General features: G+C 42.4%; 1 long non-coding RNA gene across 2 annotated transcripts; it reads left to right on the plus strand.

The window, feature by feature from the left end:
• The first annotated feature begins 363 nt into the window (after positions 1-363).
• LOC121828165 (uncharacterized) lies at positions 364-10,688 on the plus strand. Of its 2 annotated transcripts, XR_006070676.2 has the most exons (5): positions 364-645; positions 3,957-4,146; positions 4,870-4,934; positions 5,505-5,617; positions 10,452-10,688. It is a non-coding gene; the product is annotated as an uncharacterized LOC121828165 (long non-coding RNA). The 2 variants fall into 2 exon arrangements; XR_013050222.1 differs by lacking the exon at positions 364-645 and having other exon boundaries at positions 859-4,146.
• Positions 10,689-12,584: the final 1,896 nt, after the last annotated feature.

Consider the following 12,584-nt stretch of genomic DNA (forward strand, 5'->3'; position numbering starts at 1 on the left):
GCCAGCGGAGTGGGGGCGGGCCTTAAGACCATCTAGCCCCACCCCACTTCCTGTCTATTGTCGGCTTCCAGACCATGGACATAAAGTGACCGGTTTCGTCACACTTCTGCTGCGGTTCCTTCTCCACCGTTATGGATTTCATGTCCTTGACCCGTGAGCCTAAATAACCGCCCTGAAGTTGTTTCTTGTCGGATATTTGGCCACAGCAATAAGAAAAGTAACGAGTATATTTTCTCTCAAGGACGGAAAGAGAGACAAAGCTAGGATGTTGGGGGGGGGGGAGGAAAACTGCTCCCTTCCTCACGATGCAGGGGAAGAGAAACAGGAGGACACACCCTTTCACCCCACTCTGTCCCCTTCCAGTTTCCATCAAAGCTCCTCACTGGACAAGCCAGAGCGCAGAGAAGTGGAGAGAGAAGACGGTGGATCTGAAGAGCAAGGGGCACACTTGGTACAGGAGTAAAGCAGGAGAAGCCGGGACCCTGAAAAGATTGGTCTTATGACCTGTCGATTATGTCATTCATCGATTGATGGGACACGTACTGAGTATCTACTGTGGGGTCAGACACTGTTGTAAGTCCCTGGGAACAGAAAGATCCATAGCACCAAGCATCTGGCATGGAAGAGAAGACTGACCACGTACACGTAAGTGAAATTCTCATCTAAGTGGAAGGTTAAATTCCAAATGCCTGACACAGCTCTTCAAACAGCTGTATTTGAGGAGATATTTTCCCTGCTAACATTTGTTAAAGATAACAGGAAACCCACTTCCAGGAAGAACGGCAGTTTTGAGCCTGTGAACAGGGAAAACAAAACAGAACAACAACAACAAAAACCCAGGATATTATATCGAGACTGGAGAGCAAGGAGTAAAGCTGATGAAATGTCCAGTGAAGGAAGGTGCCTTCTGAGGCGGGCAGGTCTGTGTCTGTGTGTAGGACTGGGATGGAAGGATCGGAGGCAAAGTGTTCACCATGGGCTTGGGCGGTGTCCAGGGTCCTTGAGAGCACATCTGCGGGGAGATTCCATGCAGTCCGGAGACCAGAGAGACCTTCCCTGGTCCTGTTTGTACCACTTCACTTCACATTTCCCTATGCCAACCTGTCCCCGGAACCCAACCCGTTACCAGGCTCTTTCTTAAGTAATTAATTAGTCTGTCAATTTGTGTATGTGTGGTATAAAAGCAGAAAATGCATAGGAAGTGGGGCTGTTTATGGGTGCACTCCTCCATGTGTGGGGGTCAGGAGTGGCCACTGGATGCCTCCATTCTTTGCCCCTCAATTGCTCTTCATCTTGTTTTTGTTTTTTGTTTTGTTTTGTTTTTTTGAGATAGGGCCTCTCACTGGACCCAAAGCTCACCACTTTGCCCATATTGGCTCACCAGTGAGCCCATGGGATGTGCCTATCTCATGCTCACAGCGTTGTGTTTACAAACACCTGCTATAATGCCTGGTTCTCACCTGGATGCTGGGGATTCATATTTAGGTTTTTGTACAAACACTTGAGCCATCTGAAACCCCTGAACCATCTCTTTATCCCCCTTTATGAGCTTCTATACATTAAAAAGTCTAATTACGTAATTTGTTTTATTTTTTGAGATGAGGTTTCTCTGTGTAGCCATGGCTATCTTGGAACTGACTCTGTAGATCAGGCTAGCCCCAAACTCAGAGCTCCACCTGCCTCTGCCTCTCAAGTGCTGGAACTAAGTGCAAGTGCCATCACCACCCAGCCAATTACACAAACTCTGAAAGCCTTTTCTAATAAAATTTTGACAAATTTTATGGAAAGTTTTGTTAAAGTAAGTGGAGGAGATTAATCATGAAAATCATGCATTCTCTTTCTTCTCCTTTCTTTTTTCTTCTTTTTTTAAATTTATTTAAAAAATTTTCATTTTACATACCAACCACAGTTTCCCCCTCCCATCTCTCTTCCTGTTCTCCCCTGCTCCCCCCGCCATCCACTCCTCCAAAAGGGTAAGGTCTCCCATGGGGAGTCCAAAAACCTGGTACATTCAGTTGAAGCAGGACCAAGCCCCCCCTCCAACCCCCCCACCCCCCAGCCCCCTGCATCAAGGCTGTGCAAGGTGTCCCACCATAGGGAATGGGCTCCAAAAAGCCAGCTCATGCACCAGGGATAGATCCTGATCTCACTGTCAAGGGCCCCTCAAAGAGACAAAGCTATGCAACTGTCTCGCACATGCAGAGGGCCTAGTCCAGTCCCATGCAGGCTCCACAGCTGTCGGTCTAGAGTTCCTGAGTTCCCATGATCTTGGTTCAGTTGTCTCCATAGATTTTCCCATCATGACCTTGACCCCCCCCCTTGCTCATATAATCCCTCCTCCCTCTCTTCTAAACCCATTTATTTTCCTTTTCTCTTCCAATTTTCCCCATAAGCTTTCAAGTATTTCATTCCATCATTGTTAATGAATCTGGTACAAAGTACCTCAGGATGCAATTGTACTGCACCTTAGCATGCTTAGTCTTTCAAGAGGGCATGTTAACATACAGCCCTGTGGGCGCTGAGAAATGTCATCAGTGACACATTTCCACCCACTTCCGAGGACCTCGGTTTAAGAAGCCCACCTTTAGGCTGTAATCCAACATGCCACACATGAATGACATCATACATTTACAGCCCATTCAATTTCAGTCTGTATGTCATAAGGACCAAAGCAGTCTATGTATTAATAAGAAAAAAATCCCATAATGACTCCCAGTTGATCACTCTCTTCCCTTGATCCTCGTGTTCCTAATTAACTCATGGAACACAGTACAATTTGAAGGTATGTAAATTCTAATCAGGGAGGAGGACTGCATTCAGTCTAGAGGGAGAATCATCCTCACCACAGTTACTGGAGTAGTTCTTCTGAGAGATCTGTCTGCTTCGGTCCTTAAGTAAAATTGCTCAGTGTTCAAGTTGATTTTGTTGGTCTTCTGTCACTGTTACAAAATACTAGAGACAGTTAGCTTACAAAGAACAAAAGTTTGTTTTAGCTAACAGCTTTGGAGGTATCAATCATTGGTGGGATGGCCACATACTTTACTGATTTTTATCCTGTGACAAGTCAGTCCATCACGGCAGGGAGTGGTGTGTGGTGCTGCCTCATGGCAGCTGGGAAATGAAAAAGGGAGGTGGGAAAGGAGGGAAAAATCATAATGTTTTGTGATTGATATATTGTGCACCCCAATAAACTTATCTGGGGTCAGAGAACAGAATAGCCACTATATTAAACACAGAAGTCAGGCAATGATATCACATGCTTTTAATCCTAGCATTCAGGAGGCAGAGATCCATTTAGATCTCTGTGAGTTCAAGGCCACACTGGAAACCACCAGGCATGGTGACACATGCCTTTAATCCCAGGAAGTGATAGCAGAAAGGTATATAAGGTGTGAGGACCAGGAACTAGAGCCTTTTTAAGCTTTTAGGCTTTTAGCAGCAGTTCAGCTGAGATCCATTCGCATGAGGACTCAGAGGCTTCCAGTTTCAGGAAACAACATTAGCTGAGAAGTTGGCAAGGTGAGATTAACTGTGGCTTGTTCTGTTTCTCTGATCTTTCACCCCAATACCTGGCTCCGGGTTTGTTTTTATTAATAAAACCTTTTAAGATTCGTGCTGCAATATTTCCTTGACGAGCATCCTCCAAAGATGGCCCTAACTTCCTTCCAACAGGCCCCACCTCCTGGAGGTTCCAGTGCCTTCCAGTAGTGACCCAGGGCAATGCCTTCAGCAGGAGGGCCTTTAGGGACATCTAAGATCTAAACATCATTTGATTAGGAAAGCAACTAACGCCCTGGGCTTGGTCACTGAGCTCTGTCCAGTGCAGAAAAAGGACAAGTGTCTTCTAAAGGGCTTCAGGAGCAGCCCATGAAGAGATGCAATTAGGATGATAAAGCAGCCCAGCTCCTCACTCCAGAAGATAATTAGACTTGTATACTCTAACAAATTCTTTCCAGTCCACTTTTAGCCTGGCGCTGCTCACACCACTAACTTTCAGCCTTGAGAATGGACATGAGCCAATGAAAACGAATCATAATTCATGGATGCAGGGATGAGGGCTCTCTGTGGGTGCACTGCTGTGATGCATACGGGGTAAATGCCTGGGATTTTCTCTCACGTGCATTCTGCCCACATGAAATACAGAAGGTGAGTGTTTAAATAGATATACACAGCTTTCTTTGCCTCTTGGTTCAATTCATTGAATGGGTGATACAATCAGTTTATTACTTTTGCTTTGTATGTTGAAAAAATATCCTATGGGAAACCTAGCTATCACTAAATTTGTTAATTTAGCAGAATATTTGTAAATTTGAGCTCAGGGTAGGCTTCTAAACTCAAAGCTGGTGACTGACCATGCAGTTTGTATGTTTTCATAATTATTGAACTATTTTGTAACTGGGGATTGTACGAACATCTATTTTAAAGTCATAATCTCACATACTCTAGATCTGTGTCTTTCTTTTCTTTTCCTGCTATTCTTGCCTCCCTGACAGTGATTCCCAAATACTCAAACAGTAAACAAATCAAGTTTGTTGGACTCAAATAAAATCTAGTGTTAGTTTTTCATACTTCTTCTGCACATGTACTTTCTAGATCACTGTACTTTACCCTTGAAAACTGAGCCCTAGGACTCATTGATATGAAATCCGTCTAGGAAAGGAAAGGGATCTTTTGGATGATACCTTCTGTGATGTTAGAACCAGAGTTTTTCACTGGAAGTATCTCCTGGCGAAACTGCACACACTTAGTTTGGAAGTACAACCCAGTGTGTGTTTGTGTTGGGGGGGAGGGATATGGTTTTTGTACTCCCTCAGTTATTTGGCTCTGGAAACCAATTCTTTTACTCATTTTCTAAATTTATCTTCCTAGTTTAACAAGAGACACTGGATTTGAACATTAAAAGACAGCAAAAAATGATGATCATCCAAGTCATGGTGAGTAAGGACAGTAAACTTGGCTGATTACAGTGTCCTCTGGGAGTTTGACCAATATTTATAGGTAAAAATATCCTTATTGAGTCAGTGAATGTATTACAGGATGCTTTCAAGTTTTCTGCATTCCTTAGATCCTAAATTAAAACTTTCTACTAGTTATCTAATAGTGACTTTTGAAAATCAGATTTAGGAAAAAAGAACATGTTTTGGACTAAGTCATAGTTCTGGAACTTTCATGATGTTTATCTTTACATGCATACAAATGAATAATGCTGGGGCTGGAAGGATTGTTAACAATACTGGCTGCCCTTCCAGAGGACCCAGCCTGGGTTCAGTTCCCAGCACCCACATGGCAGTTGACAGTTCTAGAGGATGGATGATGCCCTCTTTTGGCCTCCTTGGGTCATTGCACAGATGAAATTCACAGACATACATGCAGACAAAACACTCATACATAAAAACAGATAGATAGTGGTCCCATGCAACAATCCTTAGGGGTTGTTGGATTTTAGTCATGATTTGACTTGCTGATTTTCTTTCACATTTCTTCTCTGTTGCCTAAACAAACAGTCTACTTGGCTCCAGGATTTCCAAATTATTCCAGCAACTTCTCAAGAGTGATGCATTTTATATTCAAAGACAATCAAGGCTAAGAGGAAGAACGCTAAATACTAACTCATATGGTGAGTATTTATTCTGGGTGTTAGTCAATTAATTGTATGTTCTAATCTAATAATTTCTATATTGTTATATAGAGACCTTTAGAGAATGTTTAGTTTTTAATAAACAAGGAGATTCAGAATTATGATTAAAACACTTTCCTATTGTCACACTTCCAAATGGGATGTTTTCACTGGTGCTGATCTCTTAACAGTCACAGATGGCTCTCCAGATCCTGGATGATCCGCACATTCATCTTCTTAGTTCAAATGTCACACAAATAGCCCCTACCCCTGCTCCTGGTGATCCTTATTCCTCTCTGTGAGCTAGGCTTCCACTGTCTGTGTATCTCTCTGCATTTCTGTCTTTTAAACTTCTTCTAGAATGACCCGTTATTCTCTACCCCTAAGTTCCAAGTTCTTCCACAATAGTCCAAAGGCATGAAATCCACATGGCTGGATTTATTACCACATTAACCCCACTTTCTCAACACCAGTTTCTACTCTAGTTACTTTTCTGTTACTGTGACAAAACACCCAGGCAAAAAGCAACTTAGAGGAGAAAGGGTATAACTAAACTGAAAATTTTGTTATGGTCTATGATAAAAGGGAAATCAAGATGGCAGGGACTTAAAACAATACATCACACAACATCCACAGTCAAGACCAGAGGGCAGCAAATGTGTACATTTATCACTTGCTTGTTTGCTTTTGCTCAGTTTATTTTTTCCACTCTTATATATTCAAGAGTCTCTTGGTAGGGAATGATGCCACCCACAGTGCCCTGGATCTTCCTGTATCAATTCATTTAAGACACCTCCCCCAACAGGCATACCCACTGGCCAGCCCAATGGAGATAATCTTTCATTGAGACTCTATTCCCAGGTGATTCTAGGTCATGTCATTGACATTTAAGCTAACTGTTATATGATATAAATGAAATTATTTACTCAAGGTCTAAGGAATTACACAAGCTTCCATTCATGGTACAAGCAATCCCCAAGCTTCTTTACACTGTGGGACTTGTTATTTCTGTCACCTTATGCAAACTGTATATGTTATTTCTCATGGATGTGAAATACCTCACAGAAACAACCTATGGAAAGGATGGTTTGTGCTGGTTTATAATGTCAGAGGTATCACTCTGTAGTCCTGGCTCCAATGCTCCTGGGTCCATTATGAGACAATGGCAGTGAAGCTTGACATCAATGAAACAGAAACTAAGCAAGTCTGGGGAATGAGTATAACTTCAATGGCATGCCTGTAGTGACCTATTCTTCAGAGTAATCTCAACCTCCTAAAACTTCTAGAACCTTCTAATTAGCCCTACTAGCTGGGGACTAAGCCAGGGGAAATTTTATACCAATGCATAACATTCTACATCTGGACCCCAAGGGCCACCTCAGAATGTAAAAATGCATTTAATCAATTTATAAGAGTCTTTAAAGTCTACCTGCCACATAAATCTGTGGCTTGCAAGTTACATTCATTTTAGAATATCTATGAATGAAGTTAACACATTTGTAGAAAACAACAGCATGTCACAGTGTCAAAAGGTTGGACACCCCTACATAGTTCCAACATTGTAAACAAACAAACAAAAAAGTCCGAGATCTCCTCTAAGAATCAAAGCAAACTCTTTGTCAAATGCTATTGAAAAATGAAAAGCACAGATTTCCACTATTCAGTGGTATAGAGTCTGATCAAAACCTATTAGGGTATTCATTAAATCCTGCAGGTTCATGTTCAGCATGTGGACAAATGATGCTATGATATAAGATACAAAGGGCTTAGTCAGTCCCATCCTGATGACTTGCTGGTTGCAGGCACAGGTCCTGTCTCTTGGGCTAGCTTGGCTTTCCTCCTGTTGGTTTGTTTAGCAAACATTCTATTTTTTTTTTCTGTTTTTTCAAGACAGGGTTTCTCTGTGTAGCTTTGCGCCTTTCCTGGAACTCACTTGGTAGCCCAGGCTGGCCTTGAACTCAGAGAGATCCGCCTGGCTCTGCCTCCCGAGTGCTGGGATTAAAGGCGTGCGCCACCACCGCCCGGCCAAACATTCTATTTTTAATCCTCGTGGCTTCACACAGCACTCACTTGGGGGGCTCCCTACAGGGAATCATACTCTGCCATACATCATCTACCCTCCTTGTCTTTCTTTTGAGAGCTAGATAGAACCGTTCCATCACCCTATAACTCTTCTATTTAATTTCATTCCTCCAATACCAATGTGACACAGACGGTATCAACTGCTGCTAACACAGGTTGTCACTCCACTTGCTTGGCCCACAGTGGCCCCACATACCTCAGTGGATGAGCAGTGTGAAACAAATCTCAAGAAAACAATTGCCTGGGCTACTCTTTGCAAACAGGTGGTAGTGTATTCTCAAGAGAAAGCCTGTAAGTCTTTCCTCTTTCATACCCGTAAGCCTGTGATGACTAGGTTCTGGCCAGTTTCTGTGATGCTCTGGAATCATCTTCCCTGTTATCCAGATAAAAAAAAATATGAGCCATATCCCCAGTTCTTGGCACTTTAGATTTCTCCCCTCTTTCTAGGCACAACCTCATCATATAGCTCAGGTTAGCCTGAAACTATGTACTAGAGCTAGACTCGAACTCCTGATCCTCCTGATCCTCCTGCCAAGTACTTGGGTTATAGACATAACATGCTATACCACCTGGATCCTTGGTTTCTTCTATGTCACCGATTTTCTAGAAATCAAAGTTTGACTTTAGCTTCAAGTTTACATGGGCCTGTTGGAACAACCTGAAACCATTTCATGTCTTTCTGTTGTTTGCTCCTGATTCTCATGCTACACCAAGAAAAACAGCAATAACCACTGCTTGAATGTGTACAGTCTCAAAATTTTCTGTTCATTGTCTATTAGTCAAACATCAAGCTACATTTCCTCAAAGTCTTAGGGCCAAATGTAGGAAAGTTACTTCCCAGCACATACATGTGTATTTTTGTTGAATTTAACAACAGAATCCCTGTTGTAACTGAAACTTCATGAGTAGCCACTGTAATCTAAATTTTGATTGGCATTCTGGCCTCATGACATTTTGAATTCCTAGCTGAATTACCTACTAAGCTGTGTTCATAGCATTGTAGGTTTTCTCTAACCTTCATCTTCAATTTTCTATGTTACTCATGCAAACCAGGTCTCAGGTCACCTGTCAGGCCCAGTCATAGCAACAACCCCACTCCTGGTACCAATTTTCTACATTACTTTTCTCACTGCTGTGACAAATACCAGACAGTATGGTTATATTTTATTTGTACTGAAATGTGATTTTATTTGCATGTTAATAAATAAAGTTGCCTGGGGTCAGAGCTAATAGCAAGCCATAGCAGAAGCTGGGCGGTGGTGGTACACACCTTTAATCCTAGCTCTTGGGAGGCAGAGCTAGGTAGATCTCTGTGTGTTCAAGGATACAGCCAGCATAGAGACACATGCCTTTAATCTCAATACCAACCATAGAAAACCTGGAGGTCTATAGACAGGCAGTGATGAGGAGGTCATGTGGTTGGGTTTACAAGAAGGCAGAATAGAAAGTCTATAAAAAAAGACAAACAGACAGGAAGTAGCTCTCTTGCTAAAGAGGACAGCAGCAGCAGTGAAGGGTAAGGTTTTTTAGCTCTTAGCTCTGACCTCTTGGGCTTTCATCTCTGCATTGGCTCTGTGTTTCTTATTTAACAAGATGGTTACATCTACAAGACAGAAACAAATCTGTGTGGAGAGGACTTCTTTTGTCTCATGGTTTCAGACATTTCTGTCTGTTATCTTGGACTCTTGATTTGGGGCCCCTGGTGAGGCAGAGTCAAGGCAGCAGGAGCGTAAGGAGGTAAGGTTTTGTCCTTCAAAGCAGATTGGAAATGTAGAGTGAAAAGTCAACCTGGACCAGGCATAGCCTCACAGCCATACTTCTGATGGTCTACTTCTAACCAGGTCCCACTTCTTAAGTGTTCTAGACCTCCTAAACCAAACATTCAACACATGATCCTGTTGGGGTGTATTTCATATTCATACTTCAGTAGGAACTGAAAGTAGAATGGGATGAAGTAAGTTGACAGCTTTGAACTGTTCTGTGTTTTTGTATTAATGGGGATGGGAAAGATCAAGGAGGGAAGGTAAGAATTTTACCTCCTTTGCCAAGGAAGCAAATGAATTATGCTAGCTGAGTCTGAACTGTAATTTTGACTTTTCATGCACATACTAGAATAAGATTCCACAGTGCAAGAAGCTTCTCTGGAGCTTGAGATGAAAACAAGGTCATTTTCCCAGGGGAGTAACCCATCGAGCCAGCATCTAAGATAAACAAACTGCCTGGCTCTTACTTGAAACAAACGGCAGTTAACCAAGACTTACTGCAACTGACTCTGGCCCCCATCCAAATGTTGAATTAATGCAAAGTTCTTATTGACTAAAATGGAATCTCACTTTTGGCAGATGAAGTAGAAAAGCTCTTTTGCTAATTCTGGAAGTTGATTAATTGCCCTCTCACCCCCCAGCCTGGGTCACGGAGCGTTATTGCAAGAGAAGCAGAGGTTTTCTGTAAGCATCATTTCAGAGATCTGATCTCAAAGTTTGTAAAGCTCAGAAGCACAATTCATTTATAACATGTAAAATTAGAACAGATTTCAGATAAGTCTTTAAAAATATAGTAGCTCACACACACACATATATAAATATAGTAGCTTTAATTGTATAATCTCTGTGATATATGTAATTGAAATAAATATGATATGATTTTAGTATTTTTATCTTTTTTCCCATGTAACTATATTCTACAGTAGACAATGTGTCTCTTTGTGAGCAAGGAGAAAGTGTCTGATCCTCTCGTATCCACTTCTTTTTAGGATCCTCACTTGGAAAGCAAAGAGGTTTGACTTCTATAACCTCAGTTTTGAGGGTCCAAGTAAAGGAACAGAGGTGACGGCAGAGGACGGCTTGGGGTGGAAGAAGGGTTGGCCAGGTTACCAAAGAAGACAAGACAAGCCCCACAGGTCTCAGCTATAGCAATCACACTCTGAAGTCCTTGTTGTGGCAAAGGGGTCTCTTCCCTGGTGACATTAATAAAACCGGGTTCCTATCTTACCAGCTGGCTCTCCATGGCTCAAGCAGTGTTATAGAAAGGCTCATGTTGTAACAGACTCGAGTAACTCTCACTCAGTGACAGTAAGTTCGATGGCTCTCAAGGAGCTGCACCTGCCCCTCAACACAGACCTCAGAACAGTCTTTCCCAGTCAGGTGTTCACAGGAGAGTCTCTGTAGCTTTGTGAGAGACCCCGGCTGGTAGCCTAGTTTGCTGAGAGAATCTCAAGTACAGGACTGTATTTTTCACATTTCTCATGCTGTGACAGAGTGTGTGACAAAGACAATTTAAGGAAAGAAGCATTTTTTTTTTTTGGCTCATTGGTGTGAGGGGACAGTCCATTATTGTGGGGAGGTCATGGCATCAGAAGCTTGAGGTAGCTGGTCACTTTGGATCCATAGTCAGAAAGCGGAGAAAGATGAATGCTGATACTCAGTTCCCTTTCTCATTTTATTTTCCTGGGACCCCAACACATGGCATGATGTCGCCCACTTTAGAGTGCATCTTTCTTCTTCAGTTAACTCTTCTGGAAATGCCCCCACAGACACACATAGAGCTGTGTTTCCATAGTGATTCTGATCAGATCAAATTGACAATGAAGACTTACTATTACAAAGGCCCACTCAAATCATATTTGGATTTCTGAACCCACGAAACTGTAGGGTAAGGAATAGTGCTCGTAAGCCAGTGCCTTGTGAAGATTTGCTACACAGCAACAGATAACTAGTACAGAGACAGTAAGGACATGGCCCCTGGTAAAGGATGAGCAGAGATGTGGAAGCTCTCACTGGTCGGGCTGGGCTCTTCCCCATCAATCAAGAAAATGTCCCACAGACACGTTCACTGGCCAATCTGCTGAAGACAGTTTCCCAGTTGAGTCACAGATATTTCTAGGTTTGTATCAAGTTGACAAAAATTTTGACATCTGAACAAATGATTTGTTTTTTTAACATCTCTTATTCTCTTATCTTCCCAACATGTGGGCTTGCAGAATGGAAGGACAAGAAAGGAGAAAATAATTCCTCTAGGTGAGGGAGAAGGATGAAGATGCTAAACCAGGTGCCCCCTACACACTCAGTTCACACCTGACTGCATTTCCAGTGATAGAAGAATAGAGGTTTCCTGTCTGACACAAAGTTGACGGATTCCAGTGGACAACATTTTTGCAAGTTTGGGAGGAAGAGCTTTCTGCTCAATCAGGAAGGGAAATTTGACACAGTATTTGACAATGTGATTAGCATAGTGTTGGAGGATTAGTCGGCTTCATGTATATATGCCACCAAACTTGAGTATTTACTAAATGAGTTAGCTGTGGGTACAGATAAAAAGGAGGTGGAGGCTCTGAGAACTAGAGGATGCCTTGGGGGCAGGACTTTAGATTATGAATGGTGAGAAATCACTCCAGGACCAAAACCCCTTTGTCCACTAATGCCCATCAATTAACTGACTGAACATGGGAGTTCTCAAGTATTTGACAACAGATTCTTCACACCTCTGAGTGTATACTGATGGAGCCATCTTAGAACGGTGCTATGGATTATGCTCATTGTTAATAAAAATCTGATTGGCCGATAGCAGGGCAAGAAGAGATTGGGCAAGACAGCTTAACACAGAGAGAATGATGGGGGGAGAAAGGGAGGAGTCAGGGGAGTCATGAGGGATGCCAGCCAGTCACCTAGAAGGCAAGACATGCTAGAGGACAGGTAAAGCCACGAGCTATGTGGCAATACATAGATTAATAGAAATGGTTTAATTTAAATGTAAGAGTTAGCTAGTAACAAGCCTGAGTTATCAGCTAAGTATTTGTAATTAATATAAGCCTCTGAGTGAGTATTTGGGACCAGGTGGTTGGGACAGGAAAGCTCTGTTCATTGAATGGCTATTCTAAAAATATTTC

Source organism: Peromyscus maniculatus, chromosome 3, assembly GCF_049852395.1.
Source record: "Peromyscus maniculatus bairdii isolate BWxNUB_F1_BW_parent chromosome 3, HU_Pman_BW_mat_3.1, whole genome shotgun sequence".
NCBI lineage: Eukaryota > Metazoa > Chordata > Mammalia > Rodentia > Cricetidae > Peromyscus > Peromyscus maniculatus.